We start from the raw sequence: 14185 nt of genomic DNA on the forward strand, positions 1-14185 counted from the left end.
TTGGCCTCATATTTGCTCAACTTTCTAGTAAAAATAATATGGCCACTAATTAGCTTTCCTTGAAATTCCTGAATCTCTTAGCTACACTAGAGAGGAAATTATTTTTTATCTCTGGATCATCTTCAAGGTGGAATATTTCCTGCGCGATTAAAACAAAACAATCAAGAGTACATTAGAACAAAGCTTGCATCTGATCAAAACTGAAAGTCTGAAATGAAGGAAATAATGCCCTTAGTCCAAGTATGCATTTAATGTTAAGTCTAATAAATGCGGTTCAGTATTAATTAACAAGTTAATAATTCAGTGAGATCAAGTGAGCTGAATGCCTAGCTAGAGGCCGCTTCAGTTCAAGTGGATTTAATGATATTAATCCACAGCTTACTCTTGACTGAACCCGTAGGGTCACACAAATAGTACGTAAACGGATCAAGTATTTAATGGCATTAAATACTCCATCTATGGATATTCGGAATCGACGGATCTTGGTTTCAGTGGGAGATGAGATCATCATAAGCAAGAAATGAATACTCCGGAAACGATGATATTGCCGGAAACGGAAATATGGATCGTATCGGAAATATAAATATTATCCAAGTAGTAGATGTTGCCGGAAACGGAAACATGGTACGTATTGGAAAATATTATTGGAAATGGAAATATTGTCGGAATCGGAAATATTGCCGGAAACGGAAATATTGTCAGAATCGGAAATATTATCGGAATCGGAAAATAATTCCGGAAACGGAAATATTAAATATTTGTTCGAAACGGAAATCAATTCCGAAATCGGAAATATTAAATATTGTTCGTATCGGAAATAAATTCCGGAATCGAGAATTTAATCGGAAGCGTATCGTACGAATTAGCATCGGACGAGGCCTGCCAGACGAAGGCCCAGCACGAAGCCGGACCATCGCCCAGCAAGCAAACACGCAACAAACACATGCAAAGCTCGACCAGGCCAAGCGCAAGGCCAGGCCCAGCCAAGCCTTGGCGCGCGCGCATAATGGGCTGTGGGGCTGTGAGCCGTGCGTGGGCCGCGAGGCTTGCGCATGGGCGTGCGGCTAGTGCGTGCGTGAGTGTTTGTGAATCCTAAAGCTATCGGGATTCTGCATATGATTAAATCCTAAACCTAAAAGGATAAATTAATTGATTTAGAGTTCTACTAGGATTCTAAGTTAATTAATTCGTATCCTAGTAGGATTACAAGACCTTTTCCATAACTCTATAAATAGGTGCCTAGGGTCACATATTTAGATCGAGAATTGAAGTATTCAAAGGTAAGATTTTCAAGAAAAATCAGTCACTCTCTTGCCCCATAATAGCCGAATTTCATACTACCTTAAGGGAGATTCTAGTTGGTCAAGCTTAAGGCGGATCCGGACGTGCTGTGGACTATCTACGGAGGGACGACACTTGGAGTCCTAAAGACTTGTTATTGTTCGGTTCGGGCGCAGATAGGGAGGGCACGCTACAAAGTGTATGCATCTGAATTATGCTAAATGATTATGTGTAAATAATATGTTTCCTGGCATTAAGGTTTTCTGTATGATTTATGTTTTGTCATATGTATCATAACCTAACATGAAATGCGGCAAGCTGATCAGAACAAAGCATGAACTGATCAGAAATGAAAGTCTGATCAGAACAAAGCTTGCATCGGATCAGAACTGAAAGTATGAAACTGATCAGAACTGAAAGTCTGATCAGAATAAAGCTTGAACTAGTCAGAACTGAAAGTCTGAAACTGATTAGAACAAAGCTTGAACTGATCAGAACGGAAAGTTTGAAACTGATCAAAACTGAAAGTCTGATCAGAACAAAGCTTGAACTGATCAGGATCGAAAGTCTGAAACTGATCAGAACTGAAAGCCTGATCAGAACAAAGTCTGAAACTGGATCAGAGCTGAATATCTGATCAGAACAAAGCTTGAAACTGGATCAGAACTGAAAGTCTGATTAGATCAGCTAATTTATTATCAGATCGGCTAATTTCTATCCTGGGCTAGAACTGAAAGTCTGATCAAAATGACCTGGTTACTTGACATTCAACTTTGCAACCACTATCACGTACAAATATCGTCTAGAATTAAGTTCATAGATTGTTGTTGTTAGCCTGTTCTATCCTCATCCCATTTGCTAGAATGACATCTACTCACCATTCTACCTTACCCATTATTCTCCTAGTATAGAGGGAATACAAAAACAGATGCTCACACTTAATCTTCCAAAATGATAAAAGCCATTAATTCTTGAAAAACAACCAAATGAGACTTTCTGCTTAAAATATCACGAAATTCATGTAGTGCTATTGAGGATTTATGACCTGAGCCTAGGAAGATTTACTGATCTGACTCATGAACCACAAAGGATATATTGATCTGACAAAAGCACTCTTCATTAACCAACCCATGAGTCAAGTAGGATATAAATGTAAGCATATAGATTAACTTGAAATTGTGACTGGACCCAAATACCTTCCCGATTTAAATTTTTTTATCACTCTCACAAATTGAAACAAGGCTGTAAAAAAGACTGAAAAACTGAAGCAAGGTTGAACTACTGAACTAGCTTTCATAATGCCAAAAAAAAGCATATTTTGGTACTTACCATTTTCTCCTCCCATAATTTACTCCTAAAACCTTGACTAAAACTTGGCCATTCCCAATTAATATTCAACTTGCGACTACACAAACCAATATGTTGACCATACTTCAATCTCCATTTGCCTGTCGGCGCAAAAAGTTGTCAAACTGAAGGTACATGGGCCTGGTCTTTCCTAGCCATTTTGTCGGACCCCTAGATTTTCCTGATCCCCTTCACCTAACCTTTCCTTTATTGCTACCTGACTCCTTTGTATGATGATTAACATTAACTCCGAGAAGGGAAGCAGCATCAGTCATCTCCTCATACTCATCAAGTCGATGCAAATACTCGTCATTAGTTATATCTTCTGGTTCACCTTGGTCTTTCTTGTTCAAGGCATCATAGTCCTTATATTTTTCTGGTATATCTTCATCACATTCATCCCCAGTACTTTGCCATAGCTCTGCAAAATTTGAATCTTTTAACTTTAGTACAAGAGTGGAACTAAAAATGATAACACAAAACAAAAAAGTACAGAACCCAACGAAGTTAAAGTAAACAGTACAAAATAGTACAGAACCAAACGAAGTTAAAGTATTTTTTGTACAGAACACTAGAACAATAAACAGAACAAAACAGAATTAGTATAAGAAAAACAGAATAGACAGAACAATACAAAATTGAATAAAAAAACAAGTACTTCAAATAAAAAATAAATCAACTACAAAATATGAGAAATATGTCTACATAGTACCTAAATCATCATCAAGGTTCATCAACAGTTATGCCTTCTGTATGATCTAAGCGCATATAATTGGTATCATTATCCGTTCCATCAAGCATATCGCTCTCTAAAATTGAGAATGATGGTGAGTCATCAAACTGGTCGTACTCTTCTTCATCATCGACATCACCAACACCAAGAATATATCTCTTCCCTTTAACAACAACAGACCAAGCATGACCGACATTGTCTCTTATGTAGAAAACTTGCTTTGCTTGGGATGCGAGTATGAATGGCTCTGAAGTGTCGCGCAACCGTGTCACATTGACTCTAGTCATATTATTGTCAACAAGCTTAACATCACGTCGACTATTCGCTGCCCACTTGCATTGAAAAGGTGGTACCTTTATTTTCCCACTATAATCAAGCTCCCATATTTCCTGAATGACCCCATAATATGGATGCGTTACATCAACTGGATTCTTATCTTTAGCACTTGCATAATCTCTAGAAGATGCAACCATTGTAACACCACTATTTTGCGTAGACTTTGAATTTTTGTCTTGACGTAGAGTATGGAAGGTATATCCATTGATGGCATACCCTTCATATGAGTGAAAAGTATCTTGTGGACCATATGCTAGCCATTTTATCATATTGGATATTTTGTGGCCTTTAACAGCTAACTCATCAATTACTTTTTTTTGAAACCAATCAGTGAAAGTGTGATTATGTTCCAACACCAAAGCATGTTCTTCTTTAGTCGGATTTTGAGCTTTTAACTGCTGTATATGCTTTTCTAAGTACGGACTAACCTCTGTAAGTGGTTGTAGCACACATAAGTGGGCTTGCATCTGTTTCTCTAATCCCTTGCCTCAAGTCTCCCCTCATGTCGAGATTTAGGAAGTCCGATTGGTTCATCTCTAGACATGTATTCAGCAATAAACGCACCAATCTCCGCCGACGCAGTTCCTTGAGTCATACTTGCTTCTTGTCGTGCGGGATTCCTCATCTTTCTCTGCATGCACCCCATATTCCTTTCCAAAAGGATAAGCCCATCTCATGAACACTGGACCACGAAGCTTGATTTCTCGAATAAGAAGGACAATTAAATGAACCATTATGTCGAAAAACGAAGGCAGAAAATACATCTCAAATTGGCACAGTGTTACAACTACATTAGCTTGTAGTTTGTCTAATTCCTCCAGATCAAGTACCTTATTGCACATTGTACTGAAAAACGAACAAAGTCTCGTGATGGCATCTCATACATGCTTAGGAAAAACCCCACGAATTGCAATGGGCAAGAATAATTGTATCATGACATGACAATCATGGGATTTCATCGCATGTAATTGTAATTCGGTCATACACACAAGCTTTCTTATATTCGATGAGTAGCCCTTAGGAACTTTAATTCCATAAAGACACTCTAGAAATACTCTTTTCTCGACTTTAGACAATGTGTTGCAAGCAGGTGGTAAATAGTAAGACTTGCCTTTCTCTCCTTTTCCTTAATCTTTGGCCATAAATAAGGTCGAATCTTCAGGTATTGCATGTCTCTCTGCACCTTAATGACATCCTTTGATTTCTTATTCATGTTCAACAGTGTACCCAAAATGGCCTCACACGCATTTTTATCTATGTGCATTACATCGAGACAATGTCTGGAGGAAATGTGTCCTTCACCCAATATGCATTAGTCTAATACCAAAGGTTCAGATTAATTACGAACAATTAATTCAGTGAGATCAAGTGATCGGAACAACTGGTTGGATCAATGCTTCCGGTCAGTGAGCCCTAATCCTAATTAGGCTCATAACTTTCTCTTGACTGAACCTATAAGGTCACACTGTTAGGTTATGAATAATACAATAATATAATTCATGCGGAAAAACCATAAAGCCAGAATCCAAATTAATTGCCACATAGTCAATTAGCATAATTTAGGTTACATATAATGTGATGCGTGCCTTCCCTTTCTGCTCCCGAACCGAACAAGATCAAGTCTTTAGAGCCCCAAACGTTGCCCCTCCGTAGAAAGTCCACAGCACGTTTGGATCCGCCTTAGGTTCAACCAACTAGGATTTTACTTAAGGTTTTATGTATTCGGGTTAGGCTATATTATGTTCTCCCTTGAACACAATGAGAGTAAAGAATATGATTTCAATGTGTAATTGATGTGTATAATTATGAGGGCCTACATATTTATAGGGTAGGAAATAAGGAATTTGAGTCTTACTAGGAATAGAATTACCAACCCTACTAGGATTGAAATTCTTATCCAATTAGAATTGCAACATTAATTAAATTCTTAATTAAATCAATTCCAATAGGACTAGGAATACTTAATCCAACGTTACTTGGGAATTAAGCAATTGAACTTTTCTTGGAGCCAAAGACGAAGCAATCCAATGCAGCCACAATGGGCCACGTTGGTGCGCGTGCCTGCCTAGGCCCAGCAACAGCCGCAGCAGGCCGAAGGCCCAGCGCGTTGCAGGCTTGATTTGGCGGGCTTGCATCGCTGCTGCCTTGCTTTGCTTGGCGCGGCCCATGGTGTTGTTGTTGCCTTGCTTGCTTGGCGCGGTCCACTGTGTGTTGCTGCGGTGCTTGCTTGGCGCGACCCACTGTGTGCTGCTGCCTTGCTTGCTTGGCGCGGCCCAGTGTGTTGCTGGCCCATTGACTGGACGTTGGCGCTGGGCTTCGTGCTCAGCGCTATGCGCTCGGCCTTTGCTTATCGAGCGATGGGTCGACTCGCTTGCCGGCTTGTCGCTCGTCGAGCTTCCGATTCGTTTTCCGATTCCGGAATCCATTTCCGTTTCGAACAAATATTTACGTTTCCTTTAATATTTCCGATTCCGAAAATAATTTCCTTTTCCGACAATATTTCCGATTCCGGTAATATTTTCGTTTCCGGCAATATTTTCGATTCCGGCAATATTTCCGATTTCGGCAATATTTCTATTTCCGATAATATTTTCCGATACGAACCATGTTTCCGTTTCCGGCAACATCTACGACTTGGATAATATTTATATTTCCGTTATGAACCATATTTCCGTTTCCGACAATACCTTCATTTCCGGAATATTCTTTACTTTGCCTTGTGACGATTTCAGCTCCCATTGTAACCGAGATCCGTCATTTCCCAATGATCATAAATGGAGTACTTGATGAATAATATATTCACTTAAATACTTGATCCGTTCACGTACTATTTGTGTGACCCTACGGGTCCAGTCAAGAGTAAGTTGTGGATTAATATTATTAATCCACTTGAACTGAAGCGGCCTCTAGATTATTAACTTGATCGCACTGAATTATTAACTTGTTAATTAATACTGAACCGCATTTATTAGACTTAGCATTAAATGAATACTTGGACCAAGGGCATTATTTCCTTCAGTCTCCCACTTGTCCTTAGGGACAAGTGTGCATTTCCTAATTCCTTTGTCGCTTGATGCCTGCTCATGAACATAAGGTAAGAGTAGTCATCCTTATTATATCCAAAGGTATTTCTCGGTTTCAGAGTTCAACTGATCAAATAAACGGATAACCATAGCCTATGATTCATTTGAGCACGACCATGCATTTTTCAGTTTCTAGCTCTCCGAGTGGCCTTATACAACTTTCGGCATCTCATCCCGATTTATGGGAGCACAATCCCAATCTTGTGAACTTGAGGTTAGACTTTGTTTGATAGGTGATTACCTGAGCATTGCCGTTATAGTCTCCTTTTACGGTGCGACGCTTGACAACGTCAAAGTAACCAGTTCTCAAACAAGTAATCTCAAATCACTCATGTATTGAGGATTAGTGTCTAATAATGTAATGAAATTTACTTATGACAGATTTTCATCTCTTATAGTAAAGTTTCATAGGTCTGTCTGATACTAATATTCTCAAGTAAGTATATATGCAAATGATTGCGACATTGTCATGTCCACATAGTTTAAGAAACAGAACTACTAGTCATCTTGCACTCTAGTCGTCTAGCGTTTTCTATGCGTCCACCTTTATAGAAAACTTCCGACTAGGGACCATTTTCAACTTTTGACATTCAAGTTCACTTGATATACATTTCTTAGTCACGGGGATTGGTCCTGACAGTCTATCTTGAATATATTGTCAAATTGAAAGGACTCATCATTTAATACTAAACCAAGATTAAATGGAATATGAAAATACATTTCATATATGATAAATGTTCAACCCCAATGTTTTACAACCATGGGTCTCGAACCCATCTTTAAAACAATTAATGGAATTCAAAACTATGCTTGGTTTCCAGTGCCACAATGTGAGTGTTGTTTCTCACTCTTCGCATAGGTTTAGTTATCACGCTTTGCCAATCTTTAATATCCTTTTTCATTGAATGTCTTTCGAGATAGGATAATAAGATCTTTTGATTATGATTATTTTGTGATCTAGTCTTTCTTGCTTCAAGAGTGGTTCTACGCATTTTGCACCGAAGAACCATCAAGCCAACAGACATGTGATCCACCCAAGTTCAGTGAAGAACTCTTTAACATAAACAACTCTGTTTCATTGCTTCTTAGACAATAATTACTTTTACTTCAACTGTATAGGTTTCTAGTGATGCTTTTTTTGTATTTATTTATCCAAGCAGTTCACGGATATGCGGAAGACTTTCCATCTGTATCTCTAAACATAGAAATTAATGTTTAATTTCCCACGCAACAACTCATAGTCTTCAATCCATGTTGCCATTTTAAAACACGGTGCTCTGTAGCTCGTCCTTGCCAATGGTTAACTCCAAAGGGATCTTGCTTGATCATTTGCCAGTGTTTATGCGTGTAGCATCAATATTTAGTATATCTTCATTTCCTTGAATCAAGAACTATTCCTATGTACCTTTTCAAGTACCATAAGTTTTTCTTGATCTCAATCTAGTTGATCTTTACTTAGACCAATAGAGATTGGTATATGTTCGTCATGCCTAAAGTCATACGATACATTTTTGGCGAACCTCATATTATATCATACATGATAAATTCTTTTTCAGAATAATTCCTAATTGAATTTTATTCATGTAACTTTAGCTCATCTAGTTTCAGTAGATACTAATTCCAGCTAAATTCTTTGACATATATAATATAGGTTAAGAATCTCATTTAGACTCTTTGATGTTTAACTTAGTAAATGCTTATACATAGTTCAAACATCCTTTACTTAGATTTATTCATATGGGTCGAATATCTCCAATGGAGTCTTTCGTGTTTGATTTAGTAAATGCCATTACTTAATCCAAAACAATATCATAAGATCTTTGTAAATAGATCTTAATACCCAGTATGTACTAAGTTTCACCTTGGTCCATCATTGATGAATAATTTCAAACCTAAGTCATTAGCATTTGAATGTTATTTCACAATAGAGAGATATGTGTGTGATACACATAGGACCAATTAAGTTTTTATGTACTCCCACTAAACTTCTTATATATCTATAAGAATCATGTACATTTTATGAAACCAAAATACTTATTAGCTTCACTAAAATATAATTCCAATTCCCAATTGCTTGCTTAAATCCATACCCGAATTTCATAAGCTAGCATTCATTTTAAGAATTATCTGGATCCACAAATCCTATGACATACCATGTACATAGTTTCTTCCAACATTTGATTCAGGAATACGTTTTGTCATCTAATTGCCATATTACCAACATGCAATCATTGCTTGATTTATAGACTGAAGCATTATGATTTTGCATGAGATTTCAACACAATCCACGCTATGAATTTGCTTGTAACCTTTAGCAACTAATCTAGCTTTGTGTGTGAACACAATTCCATGTTTGATGGTTTTTATCCTTAAAACCAATTTGCAACCAATAGATGTAAACCGTTCTTGAAAATCAACAAAATTTCAATTTTGTCATCAAAACATTGAGTATGTTTTATGGCTTCTAACCATTTAAAACATTGAGTATATATATGGCCTCTAACCATTTTAGGGAATCTGGGTTTCGTCATAGCTTTCTTACAAGTCATAAACTCATTTATCTTTATGATAATAGTCTGACTGCAAGTTGTAGGTTTCTTCACTATCTAATAGAAGAATCTCATTGCTTTAGTGATCTGAACTCATGCCTATATGGTTTTAGAAAATCAAACAATAGAATACCAATAGCTACTTGAAAGTCCTTTGAATATTCTGTTCTCCTTGAAGCACTTGTAAAGTCTTTTAAGAGATGTTTAATTTGTTCTCTAAAGCCACTTCTAAAGTCCTTAAAGAATAAGTGTTCGGATTTTCTGAAGAACTTCGAAAAGCCTCTGGAACGTCCGTTTATGTTTGTTGTTCGCATCGAAGACTTTCGAGGTCTATTTTCTCCCACTTGTCATTTTGGAAACGAATCTCCAAAAGGACATTATTTTGAGCAAACAAACATTATGTTCTCAAAAAATCGTGGTAGAAACAATACCCTTGTGTCTCATTTGAATAAATCACAATGAAACATATATCTATACTTGGGCCTTAGTTTGTTGAATAACAAACACTAAGCTCCCACTGAGTTTAAAAACTCTTTATATATCAGAGATTGTCTTCCTTGTTTCCCTCCCATTTAATTTCCTGATTAATATTCTCAACCACCAATTTTATTTTATTTCCTCCCTCTTCTCATCCTCCTCCATTTTTCAACCATTGTAAAGATTAAGGTTTTGAAAAGACAAAAGCAAGAAAAATACAAAATTCTCCTATAATCATGCCAAATCCTTGTACTAATGTTACTATTTCTCCTTTAGTCACTTTTCATGCACATGCTACTTTTCCCTGCATTTGTTGAGTTCACTCAGAACTCAGCTCCATTGAACGAAAACTTTTAGTTTGATAGCAAGGAAGGTGTAAGTTGGAAAATGGAAGAGAAGGGGAAGATGGAGGAAAAAAAGGAAAATGATGTGGTTAAGTATATTAATTAAGGGCTTGTTCGGTGTCATTTTCATTTTTCAGTTTTTTGTTTTTTAGAAACCTAAAACGGGTTTTCCTTTATTTGTTTTGGCTTTTCCAAAACCCCTAAAACATTGTTTTGTCTTGTACGCGTATAGTATTACCGCATAACTTTGACTTTGATTACAAGTGACACCAAATAAAATAGAAAACTAAATATCTAAAACAAAATACATTAGATCATTTTTAATTTGGTAATTGGGCATATCTATCACTTCATCTTTCGTATCTCTCTTCTTCAAGTAGAATGTACTTGATTTACTTTTTTTCCCATCAATTACCATCTTTATTCGTTGGTTCACTAACTCCAATACCACCTGGTCCACCACTCTACAAGAAATAATATCTTCTATAAATATAAAAAAAACAAATTTTAATTAACAAATTGTTAGCTTCTCTGGCCGATCGGAACCGCCGACTGAACCACCTTCATATTTTTGCTTAAACGGTTCTCCCACGTCAATTAGATGTAATTATCAACAACATTAATAGTAGAGGTGGAAGGCGTTGCTTCACGGGGAAGGGGGAACACCAGCCAAAGCGGGGGCTGGTAAGATGCAGACAAATCGAGGTTCAATTTTCTGACTCAATTTGACGGAGTGGGAGTAAGGACGCGGAGAAGAAAAATAGAAAGAAGATATTGCCATTGATTTTGTTTTGATTAGGGGATGGGGGGTTATTCCTAACTTTCTGATCAAATAAATACAAATCGCCATGAAAACCCCCACCGGAAAGACCATCACTCTGGACGTCCAGATTTCTGACACCAATTGACAACGTCAAAGACTCAAAGAAAAAATCCAAGATAAGGAGGGTATTCCCTCTGACCATACTGATCTTCGCCAGAAAACAACATGAGGACGGTCTACACTAGCCGACTTAAACATCCAGATCGATCGAGTAACACTTCACCTTGTGCTCCATCTCAAGGGAGGGATGCTGATGGAGTGATAGAAGAGACGGAAAGATATGGGTGAAAGAATGTAAAAACGAAACGCCCAAAACCACTTTATGTGGATTGGGGTTTTCCGTTTTATTTTTGTAAAAATGGGTGCCAAGTTATTTTATTAAACATATTACCCAAACATTTTTTTTTGGTTTAAAAAATAGAAAAATTGAAAACGGTAACGACGCCGAACGAAACCTAAGATTTTTTTTGACAACATAAGTATTAATCAGAAAATAAATGGGAGGAAATGAGGAAAAAAGATCCTAAAAGAGAAAAAAATAAATAGTACTTCATTGAGGAGTAGTGAAACTCACGCGTTGGGTTTTTTTCATTCCAACCTATTTGTGACCTATTTGTCATTGTTGTGTTTTAAATATACCAACGACCAATTTGTAGCACAATGTCCACTATTTTTTTTTTTTTTACTAATTTGGTCAAATGGCCTACCTTTATTCCGGTTTAACATCCCCAAACTGAACCAAACACACAGAACTCCGTATTGAATCAAGTTCCAAACCTAACAAAAATACAACATTTAATCCCTCCGTATTTTTTTAGGAGTCACAATTAATATTTTAGGCCGTATTTTTTTAGGAGTCACAATTTCATTTTTGGTAACTTTTACACCCACTTTCTAATTGTTTATTATTTTTTACTTTCCTATGAGTCTACTTAAATCATAAATAATTTCATTTTTGGTACTTTTACATCCCAATTTTTTTTATATATATTTCTTTATTGTCAGCTAGTCCACTTTCATCATTATTGTATTAAATTCAACTATGTTTTCTTAATATTTGTGCCGGTCAACATGTAACTCTTAAAAAAAATACGGAGAGAGTATATCATTCATAATTTCAATTTTATTTTATACTAGTTTTAAGCCCGTGCGATGCACGGGTTAATTTAATTGATTTTTTTATGTTTTATATATATTATTGCAGTCAAAATTTTTTATTGGCTGATTTAAAGCCCAATATTAGAAGGTTTGTATTTATAAAATATCAAATTCAAATAATACAGGATAAGAGTTAATTTATGTTATGTTGTATTATTTGATTCTTCATCCTATTCTCAATCCATCAACTTAATTTATATATGATTTTATCTTTTAGCAAAAAATAAAAAAGATATTTATCATTTTATATCTTTTACATATTCGTTTAATCTTATCATATTATATCTTTTATATATTCGTTTAATCTTATCTTTTTATCCTAAACGTATTTACTTTATTTTTACAATTGCTTAATTCATTCATAATTATTTATCCTAAACTATATAGTTACATAAATCAAATTTTGTTTTAAGTGACGACATGTGCAAAAAGGAAACTACACTAATATAAAAAAAACAAAAAAAAAAAAGAGAAAAAGGAAAACAATCTCTTTGAGTGAACTAACTTTTTCGACATCAGATCAATGCATCAAGATATTTATAAAATTAGTTTTTAAGGTGTTTTTAATTTATTTGTAGTACACTAATCACGCGTTGGGTTTTTTTCATTCCAACCTATTTGTGACCTATTTGTTACTGTTGTGTTTTAAATATACCAACGACCAATTTGTAGCACAATGTCCACTATTTTTTTTTTTTTTACTAATTTGGTCAAATGGCCTACCTTTATTCCGGTTTAACATCCCCAAACTGAACCAAACACACAGAACTCCGTATTGAATCAAGTTCCAAACCTAACAAAAATACAACATTTAATCCCTCCGTATTTTTTTAGGAGTCACAATTAATATTTTAGGCCGTATTTTTTTAGGAGTCACAATTTCATTTTTGGTAACTTTTACACCCACTTTCTAATTGTTTATTATTTTTTACTTTCCTATGAGTCTACTTAAATCATAAATAATTTCATTTTTGGTACTTTTACATCCCAATTTTTTTTATATATATTTCTTTATTGTCAGCTAGTCCACTTTCATCATTATTGTATTAAATTCAACTATGTTTTCTTAATATTTGTGCCGGTCAACATGTAACTCTTAAAAAAAATACGGAGAGAGTATATCATTCATAATTTCAATTTTATTTTATACTAGTTTTAAGCCCGTGCGATGCACGAGTTAATTTAATTGATTTTTTTATGTTTTATATATATTATTGCAGTCAAAATTTTTTATTGGCTGATTTAAAGCCCAATATTAGAAGGTTTGTATTTATAAAATATCAAATTCAAATAATACAGGATAAGAGTTAATTTATGTTATGTTGTATTATTTGATTCTTCATCCTATTCTCAATCCATCAACTTAATTTATATATGATTTTATCTTTTAGCAAAAAATAAAAAAGATATTTATCATTTTATATCTTTTACATATTCGTTTAATCTTATCATATTATATCTTTTATATATTCGTTTAATCTTATCTTTTTATCCTAAACGTATTTACTTTATTTTTACAATTGCTTAATTCATTCATAACTATTTATCCTAAACTATATAGTTACATAAATCAAATTTTGTTTTAAGTGACGACATGTGCAAAAAGGAAACTACACTAATATAAAAAAACAAAAAAAAAAAAGAGAAAAAGGAAAACAATCTCTTTGAGTGAACTAACTTTTTCGACATCAGATCAATGCATCAAGATATTTATAAAATTAGTTTTTAAGGTGTTTTTAATTTATTTGTAGTACACTAATCGATCGAGCACTTTTTCATGATCAATAAATTAAACCTTTTCAGAGATAATATCTATGGAGTACTACGTAGTTCATCTATACACACTCTGTTTCATAATTATACTCTTGTTGGACAAAAAAATACAGGGTTTATAAAAAGTGGAATATATATAATATACAGAAAACCGAAATATAGTACATTAATTTGTATGAGAAAGTGGAGTACATGTTCTTATTTTTTTATGATTTTTAATTAATATACGAAGTAGTAATGGAAAGGTAGAGAATTGAATGACAAAAAAAATGTTAAAAAAA

This window comes from Spinacia oleracea, chromosome 1, assembly GCF_020520425.1.
Source record: "Spinacia oleracea cultivar Varoflay chromosome 1, BTI_SOV_V1, whole genome shotgun sequence".
In the NCBI taxonomy this organism is placed as follows: Eukaryota; Viridiplantae; Streptophyta; class Magnoliopsida; order Caryophyllales; family Amaranthaceae; genus Spinacia; species Spinacia oleracea.